General features: G+C 49.2%; 1 long non-coding RNA gene across 1 annotated transcript; it reads left to right on the top strand.

The window, feature by feature from the left end:
* The first annotated feature begins 483 nt into the window (after nt 1-483).
* On the top strand, nt 484-12262 carry LOC137233033 (uncharacterized). Its single transcript, XR_010947269.1, has 5 exons — nt 484-745; nt 5080-5176; nt 7330-7489; nt 8211-8392; nt 12102-12262. It is a non-coding gene; the product is annotated as an uncharacterized lncRNA (long non-coding RNA).
* The last annotated feature ends 374 nt before the right edge of the window (nt 12263-12636 follow it).

Below are 12636 nucleotides of genomic sequence, written 5' to 3' on the forward strand. Positions count from 1 at the left end.
TTTTCTGAACGAGTTTTGGAAAGTTTGTATCCTTTGTTATGTGTGGTCATTAAAGTCTGTTCTGTTAGATTAATGCTCAGTTAGTGGTTCAAGAGAAATTTCCTTATGCTCTTAGAACTAAAAGAAAAAATTCCTCAAGTCTTTGCAGATGGACTCTGTGTGTGCATGTGCGTGTGTATGTGTGTGTGTGTTGGGACATGCATTCCAGCACTCAGCTAAGCAGACTACAACTCCCCCTAAGCCTTCACTCCCTGCTCCTACAGAGCCTGGATTCAGCCAGAGGTAAGAACCTAGGGCCTTCTCAGGTCTTTTCTTAGCATACGCCCAGCCCTGAATAGGTGCATGGCCTTCTAGATTCCCAGAAATATGTGACTGCATTTCAAAATCCTTATTCCCCAAATCATCTCATTTCCCAGCCTTTCCTCCCAAACTTTTAGGTTAGTCTATTGTTTTCCCCAACCGTTATTCCCGGTCTCAGGAAGAAAAAGCTAATACATTTGCCTTTAAATGTTTTGAACAAATTTTCCCTGGGTAGCTGCTTCCACCCTGGGAATGTTCTGAATGAGGTGAAGTAAAGCAAGCCATTTGAGAGGGTTCTTCAAGGAGCCACCAGACAGGTCAGAAAAAAACTACATTTGTTTGAGAATAAAGTCTGTTCTGCTCCCTCTGGTTCCAGGTACATACTAGGAATGCCAGCTGTTGTCTTCATGCCACTGCAAGCTGGGAAGTGGGAGATGGTATCAGGGTAAGTTAAAATGTCACAAAGCTCTCTTATCTAGACTCATCTGTTTTTTTTTTCTTAATCAATTAATCATTTCTCTGCTTGTGGTAAATTTTGATTCGATTCCAGAGTTCTGAAAAAAGTTGATTCTCACAGTTTTTGCCAGTTTATTTATTGCTTTTGTGGAGAACAAACTTTTGGAGTTTGTTCCTACTGCACAATTTTTGCGGATGTCATTCTCCTCATATCCTCATGTCACTCTCCTCAATAAGTATTGAAGTAAATACTTATTAGGAGCTAAGCTCCTGAGAGGTTCAGTAACTTGCCCATGTTGTATCAAGGAACACTAAGAGCAAGGATTTGACTCATGTGACCCTAGAGCTTATTTTAACCAATTATACATTTATTCATTCACTGAAGAATATCTATGTTACATCTACGAAATGCTAGGTACAGTTCTAGAAACAGGATTACCTCGTTGTACAAAATTGCAAATGTTCCTGTCCCTGAGAACTCGTATTTTTATGGAGGGAGATTCATGATAAACATACTATATATTTGATATTAGAACTTAAGTGTTATGGAATATAGAAATTGGGGTACTTAATGGGTATAAGGGCTGCTATAGGAGAGGTGTGAATACAATTTTTTAACATTTATTTTGTTTTAGTTGCCAATTTATAGAAAAGTTCCAAGAATAGTACATGAATTCCTATATTTGCTTACTTAGATCTATTCATGGTTAACATTTTACTGTATTTGCTTTATCATTCTCTCTCTCTCTCTCTCTCATTTACTAGTAATTTACATTTCATCATGCCTGTTTACTCTTCCATAGTTATTTTTTTTCTAAGTAGAAGGAAATTCTGTCCTATGAGCTCGGTATCATTAACAATCAGGAAAGTTAACATCTATACAATACTAGTATTTAATCAATTTATATTCTATTTATATTCTAATTTCTTCTATTATTCAGGTAGCGTCCTTTGTACCAATTATGTTTTCCAGCCCGGAATTCAGTTCAGCATCATTCTGCATTTAGTTGTCATGTCTCTTTAATCTGGAACAGTTCCCTCTTTTGTATTGTATTACACGTAGATTGGATTCAGCTAGTGCATCCTTGGCAAAAACTCTAAGTGAATCTTGTCCTTGTCAGTGAAATAATAGGGGGCCATGATGTTGGTTTGTCTCATTGTTGGTTAGGCTAATGTTCATCACTTCATCAAAATGTTTTTAAGCCAGATTTCACCATTGTAAAGTTGTTACTTTTTTCTTTTGGAATTAGTAAGTAATTTGTTGGCAGATACTTAGAGATGATGTAAGTATCTTTTCCCTCATGTTGATTCCATTTTATTCTTTGAATATGTGAAATATTAACATGATTCTAAATTTCAAACCATATAAAATGTATAATCAGGGTATATGCCCAGTAGTGGGATGGCTGGGTCGTATGGTAGTTCTATTTGTAGTTTTTTAAGGAACCTCCGCAAAATAAAATAATAATAATAAATAAATACACTTTAAATATATTACATCCTCCATCATTCTTTTGCCAAAGTTTCCCCCATCATCTCTTGATTGGATAGAATTCATCCTCTATCAGGTTATCCATGAAGGGCTCATTTGCACAGATTCTTTTACTCTTTTTCTTTTTTTTTTGTGGTACGCGGGCCTCTCACTGTTGTGGCCTCTCTCGTTGCGGAGCACAGGCTCCAGATGCGCAGGCTCAGCGGCCATGGCTCACGGGCCCAGCTGCTCCGCGGCATGTGGGATCTTCCCAGCCCGGGGCCCGAACCCGCGTCCCCTGCATCGGCAGGCGAACTCTCAACCACTGCGCCACCAGGGAAGCCCTACTCGTTGTGTATATAATTTATTTTTCTATAGTCTTGGTAATTAGATGATGGCTTTGTTGCATATAAAGTCCTTGGCTCACAATTTGTTTCCTTTCTTTTGGTTACCTGAAAATAACGTTCCATTCTTGCCTTGCTTTGCAGGTTGCTCTTAAATATCCTGATGCCAATATAATTTTCATACTCTTGTAGGTATTACGAGTATTGTGCCTGGAGTCCTTGAGTATGATTTCTTTGTCTTTAAAGTCTAATCATTTTTTAGGCTGTGTCTCTGAGTTGATCATTCTCAATTTTCCCAGACACATGGTTAGCTCTTACATAAATTTAGGCTTTCTTTTATTTCTATAAAGGATTCTTAAATTTTATTTTAAAAATATTAGTTCTATTCCATTGTTCCCTCCAACTCTCAGGTCACCAGTGTTCTTGAACATGAGAGAAGGGGTGGAATATAGCAGAAAAGTGGAGGGGCTGAATTTAGATAGGAGCACAGATAGTCCATTTTTGTAATGGGAAGGAAAGCAGGGGGTGTGGACATGGATGCTGACAGGTGGTACCTAAGGAGATGCTCTTCTAATGGCTTTGGCTTTCTCAGTGGTAAGAAGCAAGATCTAAACTAACTCTCTAATTTCTCCCACCTGAAAAAGGGTAAGGGTTGAGTGAATTTGCCAAATTTAAATTTGTGGTCTGAATGCAAATCATTTACCATAATCTGTGAATGATGTTCTAGAAGGACCTCAGAGAACAATCAGTCCCTGGCCCTTCTACCGAGGAAGGAAGTGGAGCACCCAGAGCTACTTCCTTCTGGAATGTGTTCATGTCCAGAGCAACTGAAAATGGCATTGATGGGGGATGCGAACCGAGAGAGAAATCAGACAATCTGGAGGACTGTGTGAGGAAGGTGTTGGAGACCTGCCCTGTATTGCTTTAGGAGCAGTGAGAGAAAGCACAGATGTAGACTTTGAGTATAAGAAAGAATTTTCAGGCTTCCCTGGTGGCGCAGTGATTGAGAGTCCGCCTGCCGATGCAGGGGACACGGGTTCATGCCCCGGTCCGGGAAGATCCCACATGCTGCGGAGCGGCTGGTCCCGTGAGCCATGGCTGCTAAGCCTGCGCGTCTGGAGCCTGTGCTCTGCAACGGGAGTGGCCACAACAGTGAGAGGCCCCGAGTACCGCAAAAAAAAAAAAAAAAAAGAAAGAAAGAACTTTCAAGCACTGCGTGAGGCCGTTGTGTGAGGTGGTGGATCCTCTCTCCCCAGGAGTATGCATTAAGTGGCTGAATATCATGTCAGGGATGTTGAGCCGGAGATTCCTGGGTCAGCAGGGTGATTGCCAAATGGTCTCCAGAGCAACGCCAAGTTGATCGTTCATCTTCTCTCTCCATCTGAACGCTCACTGTCAGTAGCTCTTGTCCACGCTACCTTCAACATATCAATATATTAAGAACCCAACCATTTCTAACTTCGTCCATCTGAATCGCCCTGGACCAATCCACGGTGTTCTCTCTCCTGAATTATTTCGTGGTCTTCTAGATGATTCCTCTGCTTCCCTCTTGGCCCCCCACTCTCCTGCCCAAATCTATTCTCAAAAGAGCAGTCAACTGATCCTTTAAAAAAAATTTTTAAAGACTTTTTTTTTATGTGGACCATTTTTAAAGTCTTTATTGAATTTGTTACAATATTGCTTCTGTTTCATGTTTTGGTTTTTTGGCCGTGAGGCATGTGGGATCTTAGCTCCCCCACCAGGGATCAAACCTGCACCCCCTGCATTGGAAGGCGGAGTCTTAACCACTGGACCACCAGGAAAGTCCCATCCTTTTAAATTAGAAGTCAGGCAATGCCACTTCTCCGTGTCAAACTCCCTGTTCCCCAGCGTCCTAACAATGACCTACATGGTTACATGTAATCTGCCCCACCCCCCACCAACCTCTGACCTCATCCTCAACAACGCCCCTCCTTGCCCTGTGCTCCCCGCTTACACAGGCCCCCTGGCTGTTCCTCAGGCCTGCCGAACGGACGTGCTTTCTCTGTCTTCAAAGGGCCCTGACAGTTTCTTCTTCCTGGAATACTTCTGCCTCAGATATTTAGAGAACTCACTTTTTTCTACTTTCTCCTTAGATTTCATTACCTATTCAAAGAGGCTCTGCCTGTCCACCCTTTGTAAAAAAGCATTCCCATCCTTTTACCTTCTTTTATTTTTCACAATAGTACTTAACGCCTACATAGGATATATTTAATTATTTGTTTATATTCTGACTGCCTTGCCTGACAGTGGCTTTGTCTGTTTCTTAATTGCTGAATTCTCGGTGTCTAGAAGTGGCCCAGCACAGAACCGGTGCTCAAGAAATATTTGTGAGAGGAATGAATGAGTGAATAGGTGTGATTGTGTTTTCATATGGGGATGGAGGACAATGTGACAGTCAGCCAGGACTCGTCTCCTTCTTCCTGGAGAGAGGAGAAGGACCAAGTGTTTTGTAGCTTGGTGGGGCTTTAAAATCTTGCTGTGTTCCAGTTCCAGGAGAGATGCAGTAAACCCATGGCAGCCTGTCTCCCACTGACTATAAAACCTGAGCAGGGTGTACGGAACGGCTATTTGAAGTCTCTGAACAGTAAGTACCAGCAAGTGAATTGGGGGGTAAGAGGCACCAGGATTCCAAGTACCACTGAACTGGGGGTGAATTGAGCCTGTTTTTCCCTTGGGCCTCCCCTGAGCAGAACTCAGCACAGCCTGAAACCCAGAAGTGAGTGCTAGGTGCAGAGACACAGAGAGAGAGATGCAGAAGAGACCCCCTGGTTCTGGTTAGACCAGTGAAAGAAGGGACTCCTAAAACTCAGAACATGGGGAGGCACCCCGATTTCTCCTTTCTTTTTTCTCCATGCTCATGTCCCAGCCACTAGGGAGTCCGTGGCAGGAGTGGGAGTGGCAGCCAATGTGTCTGTCAACATACAAAGGCAGCGGCCAGCCCTCTGAGGAAGGGGAGCCTGTGCTCTGGCCTCAGGGTGCTCTTTCTTCCTGCTTCGGGGGCTGTGTCCCCCCTGTTGGGCACCTCAGGGCTCCTGATACCTATCGCTCTTACCTGTCAGTTTTTAACCTGGATCGGTGGGTGTGGAGACACACATGTTCTTGGGGACACAACAGCTGTCACATCTGGGGCAAATTAAGAAGCCTGGCTCCAGACTCCGCTATGAATATTCTGTGGCCGAGCTCTACCCGTCACCCCAACCCAGGTCCTGACCTCAGATGAGCTGAGCCCAGCCCACGGGACCAAAGTGCAGAGGGAGGAAATAATGAGCCACCGGTCTTTTAAAAACCGTCGCGATCTCTGGGTCGGCTGCGACTCCTGCGTATGGGGAGTGGGGCTAAGCTGGAGGTCAGGGAAAGGGGAGCAGAGGAGGAACGCCAAGATCTAGCCTCCCGGGGCACTTGGATGGGCCAAGCCCTGGCATCTGTGATGAAAGACAGAAGCCCAAGAGGTGGGGCCCCTGCTGACCTTCCTTGACTGTTCTGAGGCTCCATGAAAAGGAAAGTTCTTAGCGATGCAGAAAGGGCTTTCTGAGTAGAGAAGGGAGAAGCCTGTGCTTCTTTGCACATGCGCTCTGCCAGTTAATCCTCAGTAAGCCCGTGACGTGGGGTAGGATATCCATGTTCCAGATGAGCAAACTGAGGCACAGAGAGGTTAAACAAACCTCTATGTCCCAGGTCACAGTCCTGGGGAGTGACAGGGCTGAGGAAGCCTTCAATAAACACATTTTCCTGTGTTGGAATTGATATGAAACCTAGACAGTTCCTTAATTCCTAAAGTCCTGACTCCTAACACCTGGGCCGTGAACTTTAAGAAGACAGAGGCCAGCAGCCCTGTGCAGGAGACTAGAAATCAGGACAATTCACATTCAGTGACTTGCTGAGTACAAGATGCTCTGCCCCTTGTGGTGAGATGTGAGAGCACTTAGGCCCGGGCCCATGAGGTCTTCACAAGTCTCCCTAAGGAACCGTCTCTGGCTGACAAGGACTGGTGTGCTTCTCATGCAGCCCTCTCTGGTCCCCTTGTATCAGGAATGCCCGGCCTGGGAAAGGATGGACTGGCCAGAGGACTGCCTGGTGCAAGGTGGCTCTCAGCTGAGGATTCATGGCACTCTTCGAGGTCTGCAGACCCGCGTGCCTCACTTATCAGAGAAAGCGACTGAGGCCTTCGAAGGGGAAGAGAGTTGCTCTGAGTCCAACCAGGAGTCAGTTAAGACTGATGGTTGTTTCTGAGGAAGAGGAGGCCTGAGGGAGCAAACTCTGGCATTAAAGTTTGGGGGGACGTGGTCCTGTGGGCTTGTGGGAGGAGCAGACAGTGGGCAGGAGAGAACAGTGAGGGGACTCCCGTCTCTTCGTGAGTAAGGCGGGGAGCCTTTAGTTTTCAGCCTCAGTTCTTTAATTGGCAAATTGGCCTCAGAGGCAGATCGAGCTCAGGCAGCTGTGCGTTTATAAACTGAGGAGCACTGAGTAGTTACATCCGTGACACCCAGGACTGGAGAAATGGAGGGCTAGCAGCCTCCATCGCATTTATAATATGGCCGTGAGCACACTGTGATCGCTACATCATATCGACGACAATATTGGGTATACTGGGCTCTAGAATCACTGGACTGGCACGGAAAGTGCCTCCGAGGCCGTCCAGCTTAGTCTCCCTTACCTGATATTAGAGTTCTCTGATCCGTATTTGTGCCAAGGAGTACTGACACCATCCTGACTAACAACGGGCATGTTGAATTTCAGAATCCACCCAGGGGCCGGGAGAGGAGGTCTGTGCCGACCCCCCTCCAGGCAGCCCTGGCCAACCAGATCCATTCTCTTGTCCTCTTGGACCCTGGGCACAGACAGATTCGGCATCCAGGGTGGCCTGTCATCACCATCCGAACAAGAAAACCAGCTCTGGGTGAGGAATTGGACTGGAACACTTGCTGTGGTGTTTGCCATGCTCTCACCCCAGGAAGGGAAGGACAAAAGGGCAGATGGGCACAGGGGGTGGAGATGGTGGCCCACTCCCCCAGACCCAGGAGGAAATGGGCCCCCCTGTCCCAGTATCAGCTAAAAGTCCCCGAAGAGCTCCTGATATCACTCCAGAGTACACCTCACAGCGCAGGGCCCTGATTCCCTGTGGATCACGTCTCCCCAGATGTGGTCAGCACTGCTGCCGCATTCATCTGTCACCTGGGAGTCATCGTCTCACACAGTTGTTCCTTAGCGATCACCAAGAAACCACACCAGTGAAGAACACTGCCCCACCCTGCCCCCAGCCTCGCCCAGTACCTGGCACTGGGGGGGAGCCCATTCCTTCATGTTAACAGAACACTCTCCACAAAATGTAACCACACGCAGGAAGGTGGTCCCACTCCTCCAAGTGATGCAGGCTCTGCTCTAGAGCTGTTGAGGCCACAGGAAGTGATCACTACTCAAGGGGTGGGGGGGTCCCTCGAGTAGTGGGTAGTGAGGCAGCCGGGGACCAGGGCCCTTTCCCTGTAATTCTCATCTCTCTTCTTTCCCAAACTCAGTCCACCTGTTGGGATAGAAAGTAAAGGTAGACTCTTGTCCTAACTTCACCACTCCATGCACCACCTCAAACAGTAAAGAATAAGGTATAAAACACTCTCTTAAAGGAACCTGTTCATCCCAGCCTGATGCAAGAGGGACTCTGTTGGAGCCTGGGTGATGGTGGGGCCCCTCGGCCGTGGGTGAAGCAGACATCCTGGAGTCGGCTTCGAGGCAGACTGGGGGTGCTCCAGGACACTCGGCCGAGGAGCAGAGACCTGGCCATGTGAAGACTTGACTTCACTCGGATGTAAGTGGAGGGGCAGAGCGGAGCCGTGGTCAGGGAGGGGAGGCGGGGAGCAGGGATGATGGGAGGGGCCATGTTTTCCTCGTACTAGGATTCCAGCTCACATCCCAGTCTTGCCTTCTGAGCAGTCCTGAGAACCCTCACCCGAGAAAGGAGGGGCTCAAGGGAGGCTTTGGGGCGGGCCTGCAAACAGCGCATCCCCTGCCTGGGTAGGGAGACCCAAGGTGGAGCCTTGGCAATAGCCGAGGGCAGTGGAAGGTGGTCCCTGGAGGAGCTCCTTGCCAGCTCCCCCGACCCTGCGTAAACCAGTGGGGTTAAGGGAGAGGGCACCCAGTTCCAATGTCCACTGATCAACTGAGCCCTGGCCTGTGGGGCAGCTGGTACCAGCATGGGGAGTGCCCGGGGGGTGGTGGGAGTTCCACTGGAGGTAGGAGTGGAGAAGACAGTTGTCTTGGGCAGTTCAAGATGGTAGAAAGCAATAACAAATTTTGACCACATCTTCTCATGGGAAAGGCCAACTTACACTCTCCAAAGAGAGTCCAGAGAAGAGAGTCACGGTGGATGTCCACATGCCTCTTTGTTGTTTGGGTTGACACACTGTGCTGGGTGCCTCACTGTCCTTTCTCATTTCGTCTTCATAACAGCTCTCTGAAGAGGGCGTTATTGTCCCCTTTTATAGACGAGGTCCCTTGCTGGTGGGTGTGGGGCAGGATGATTGATGCTGACGCTCTGATAGGGAGAATCTTGGGCCACGAGACTGGGCGCCCTCTGCACCATCCCTGCATCCAGCTACCTACTTCCAGCCAAGGCTTCCTGGCTCCTTGACAGTCCGGGGGGAACATCACGTGGGGGGAAGGGACACCAGGACCCCCAGAGGCCAGAGTGACCAAAAGACAAGGACATGGGGCATGTTGGCACCACGGGCAGGGTGGGTACAGAGGTGCACACCTGGGCTTGCTGAATGTCCCTGGGCTCTGCAAGCCCCCTGCTGTGGAGAGCTTTGCCCAGCCCTTCCCATTCAGTACAGGACTCCTGGGACATTCTCTGCGGAAGCAGAGGCTTTGGGCATCTGCCAGGCCAAGGAGGACTACTCCTGCCTCATGCCACTCATGGTGGCTTTGGAGTTTTCTCCCCCCTCCATATCCACGCCTCCATTCTGGGAAGGCATCGTATTTAACGTACTGGCCTTCAGCCATACGGTAGACGGGGGTTGGGTATTCTCCTCCTACTGTATGAATCACCACACACACAGACGAGGACTTGGAGCAGCGCTGAAGTTGGCAAGGCCCGAGTGCCACAGAGCAAGGGTCACATCCGCCTGAGTTTGGCGGTACCTCCATAGACCACACACGGGTGTGTGATCCTACGTTTCCCAAACACCTGTTGTCCAGAACAGAATGCCCCAGCTTGGGTCAGGCCCTGGGTCAGAACATTCATAAGCTTAGGTCCCTGCTGGCCTCTCTCCCCCTATCTCCTTGTCAGAGTAGAGATGGCATCCCCTCCCCCCAGACTGCTCCTGGGCAGGGAGTGGTCAGGTGGGGGGCAGGGAGCTGGGGGGAGGGGTGCCCCTTCCGTCCTATCTGATCTCAGACCTTCCTCCTCAGGGCCCAATGCCTGGCCCGGCTATATTTAGAAGCTCAACTCAGTAACTAGAGCGACTGGACCACCGCAGCTCCTGTCCCCACCCCTTCAAAGGACTCTGGAGGGGCCAGTTCCTCGCACCTTTTAACCAAGTCTTCCATTTCTCCAGGCAACCAACAAAAGGCCTGGGCCAGGTGGTGGAGATGCTTGGGCTCTAACACAGGGGCTCTCTTTCCTGTTCTGCCTTCTTCCAGGCCGGGTAATTAGAGATCAGTCCTCAGAGCCATTCTGTTTCTTAGCATCGGCTGCCAGAAAGCCCGTTTACGTTAAGCTGGTCTCACCACTTCTAGCTGGTGCTACACTGCAGAGCACTGTCTCACACACACGGCCATCTGTGCGCCGCGCCTCACGTGGACGCCTTCATGGGCACACTCTAGTCCGCAGCAGTGTGCACCCGCTACGTGCCAGGCCAAGCTGGTCCAGGTGCAGGGCGCACCGCGGTGAAGTAGAGGGCCAGGTCACTGTGTCTGTGGACTTTACATCTCAGTGGCAGAAACAGTAAACCAAGAAGTAAGACCGTGTCAGGTAGTGAGAAGTGCTAAAGGAAATACAGCACATCTATGTGTAGTAAGTGACGGGTAAGGGGGGTGGGGTGGCAGCTTCAGATAGTGTCACCGGGCTGAGCCTGTCCCAGGAGACATGAAAGCCTGAAGGCCAAGCATTTCAGGCAAAGGGACAGCAAAGACAGAAGCCCTATGTGGGAATGAACATGGTGTGTTTGTAGCTGGACAGCAGTAGCAGGGCTGGGGTGAGGAGGGATGGTAGGATCTGAGGTCAGAGATGTCAGCAAGGGCCGGGTCTGAAGGGTTCAAGAAGTCAGATCTTGGACTCTGCAGTCACGTTTCCTGGGCCCAGTTCCCTCCTGGGCTGCTTACTAGCTGTGTGACCTTGAGCAAATTACTTAACCACTCTGGGTCTCTGGGGAGGTAATGACAGAACTTCCTTCTGAGTTGTTGTGATGATCAAATAAGTTAACATATGTAAAGAGCTTAGAACGCTGCCGGGCACGTAGGTGCCATGTGCATGTGTGTCAGCTATTCCTCGTCATAGGTGCCATGTGCATGTGTCAGCTATTCCTTTTTAATAAGCGTTTGCTCTTATGATCAGCCTCGTTGTCATTACAGAAAAGGGGCTTAGATCTTGAGAGGTGTGTGTGTTTTTCTGCTGGGACAAGTTCTGGACTGGAAATTAGGAGAGAACTGAATCTTACTCCTTGTACTGACTTCCCGTCCCTGGGTGTCCAGTCCCTCTAAGGGGAACCAGAACAGTCTGGTTCCCCTTAGAGGGACTGGACACCCAGGGACGGGAAGTCAGAACAAGGGACCCACAGTAAGCAGTTGACACAGGAGCTGGTTCTGAAGGGTGAGATCTTAATAAAAAGGTAAAGTTTTTACCCAGGGAGTGAGTTTTAATCTCATCAGGGGAGTGTCATAGGCTGGCTCACACTCAGAGGACACATCTGTCACCTGGAGCAGGGAGGGGAGGAGGGCAGAGAAGTGAGGGGGCAGGCCCAAGCCTGGAGGAGACTGGACAGCAAGGCTACTTCCCAGGAGCCTTCCTTATTGCTTTTGGCCTCACCAGGTACTGTGGAGATGGCTGGGATAACGGCATTAAAGGCCCAAGGTCAGGTGGGCACTGGGCTTGCGACAGGCCACTGCCTCATTTTTTTCATCTGTCAAATGAGGGGGTTAGGGCTTCCCTGGTGCTGCCGTGGTTGAGGGTCCACCTGCCGATGCAGGGGGCACGGGTTCGTGCCCCGGTCTGGGAAGATCCCACATGCCGTGGAGCGGCTGGGCCCATGAGCCATGGCCGCTGAGCCTGCGTGTCCGGAGCCTGTGCTCCACAACGGGAGAGGCCACAACAGTGAGAGGCCCGCGTACTGCAAAAAAAAAAAAAGAAAGAAAAAAAAGAAAGAAAGAAAAAAAATGAGGGGGTTGGTAGAGACAGTCAATAAGCTCTTTTCTAGCTGCCCCCCTCAGAACACTCATGGGAGGCTCAACCACTGGGGTGGGGTCAGTGGGGGAACCTCTTTGAAGATGAGCCGTGGGTCAGGGTTTGTTTTCCTCTCCAGCTGGAGGTGGAGGAGGAACTGGTGTGTGGACCCGGCTAGGTGCGTAGCCGGTCATCAGAAGTGCCTGCCCCTTCCCCAACTAGATGACCAGAGGCCCTGACAAGTTCCACTTATGTACAAACACACATTCGCACCCCTACAACGCATGGGCTTCTGAAAATGTGCAGGTAAGTCAAATTTTTGTAAATCAAATTCTATTCAATGTGGTTTGGTTGCTTTACTGTTTAAAGCAGCCCTGTTGCAAAACCTCTTGTGAAGTAAATAGCTCTCCCTCCATAAATACCAATGTTCATATTCAGGCTTTCAAAGTATGGGAGCCCCATCTGTTCAAATGTGTCTGTGTGTGTATGTCCCTGGGTGTGTGTGTGTGTGCCTTTGTGCGTGTGTGTGCGCGTTGGCATTCACTCTGGCACATAAAAGGATCCATGAATGCAAATTGTTTCTTTCTCTCCACGGCTTTGTTGTGATATGTTGCTGGAAAAAGACACCCTGTTCCAGCAAAGGGCAGCCCTTGAGTGGCTCAGATCTCTATCTG

Source organism: Pseudorca crassidens, chromosome 10 (genome assembly GCF_039906515.1).
Source record: "Pseudorca crassidens isolate mPseCra1 chromosome 10, mPseCra1.hap1, whole genome shotgun sequence".
Classification (NCBI taxonomy): Eukaryota; Metazoa; Chordata; class Mammalia; order Artiodactyla; family Delphinidae; genus Pseudorca; species Pseudorca crassidens.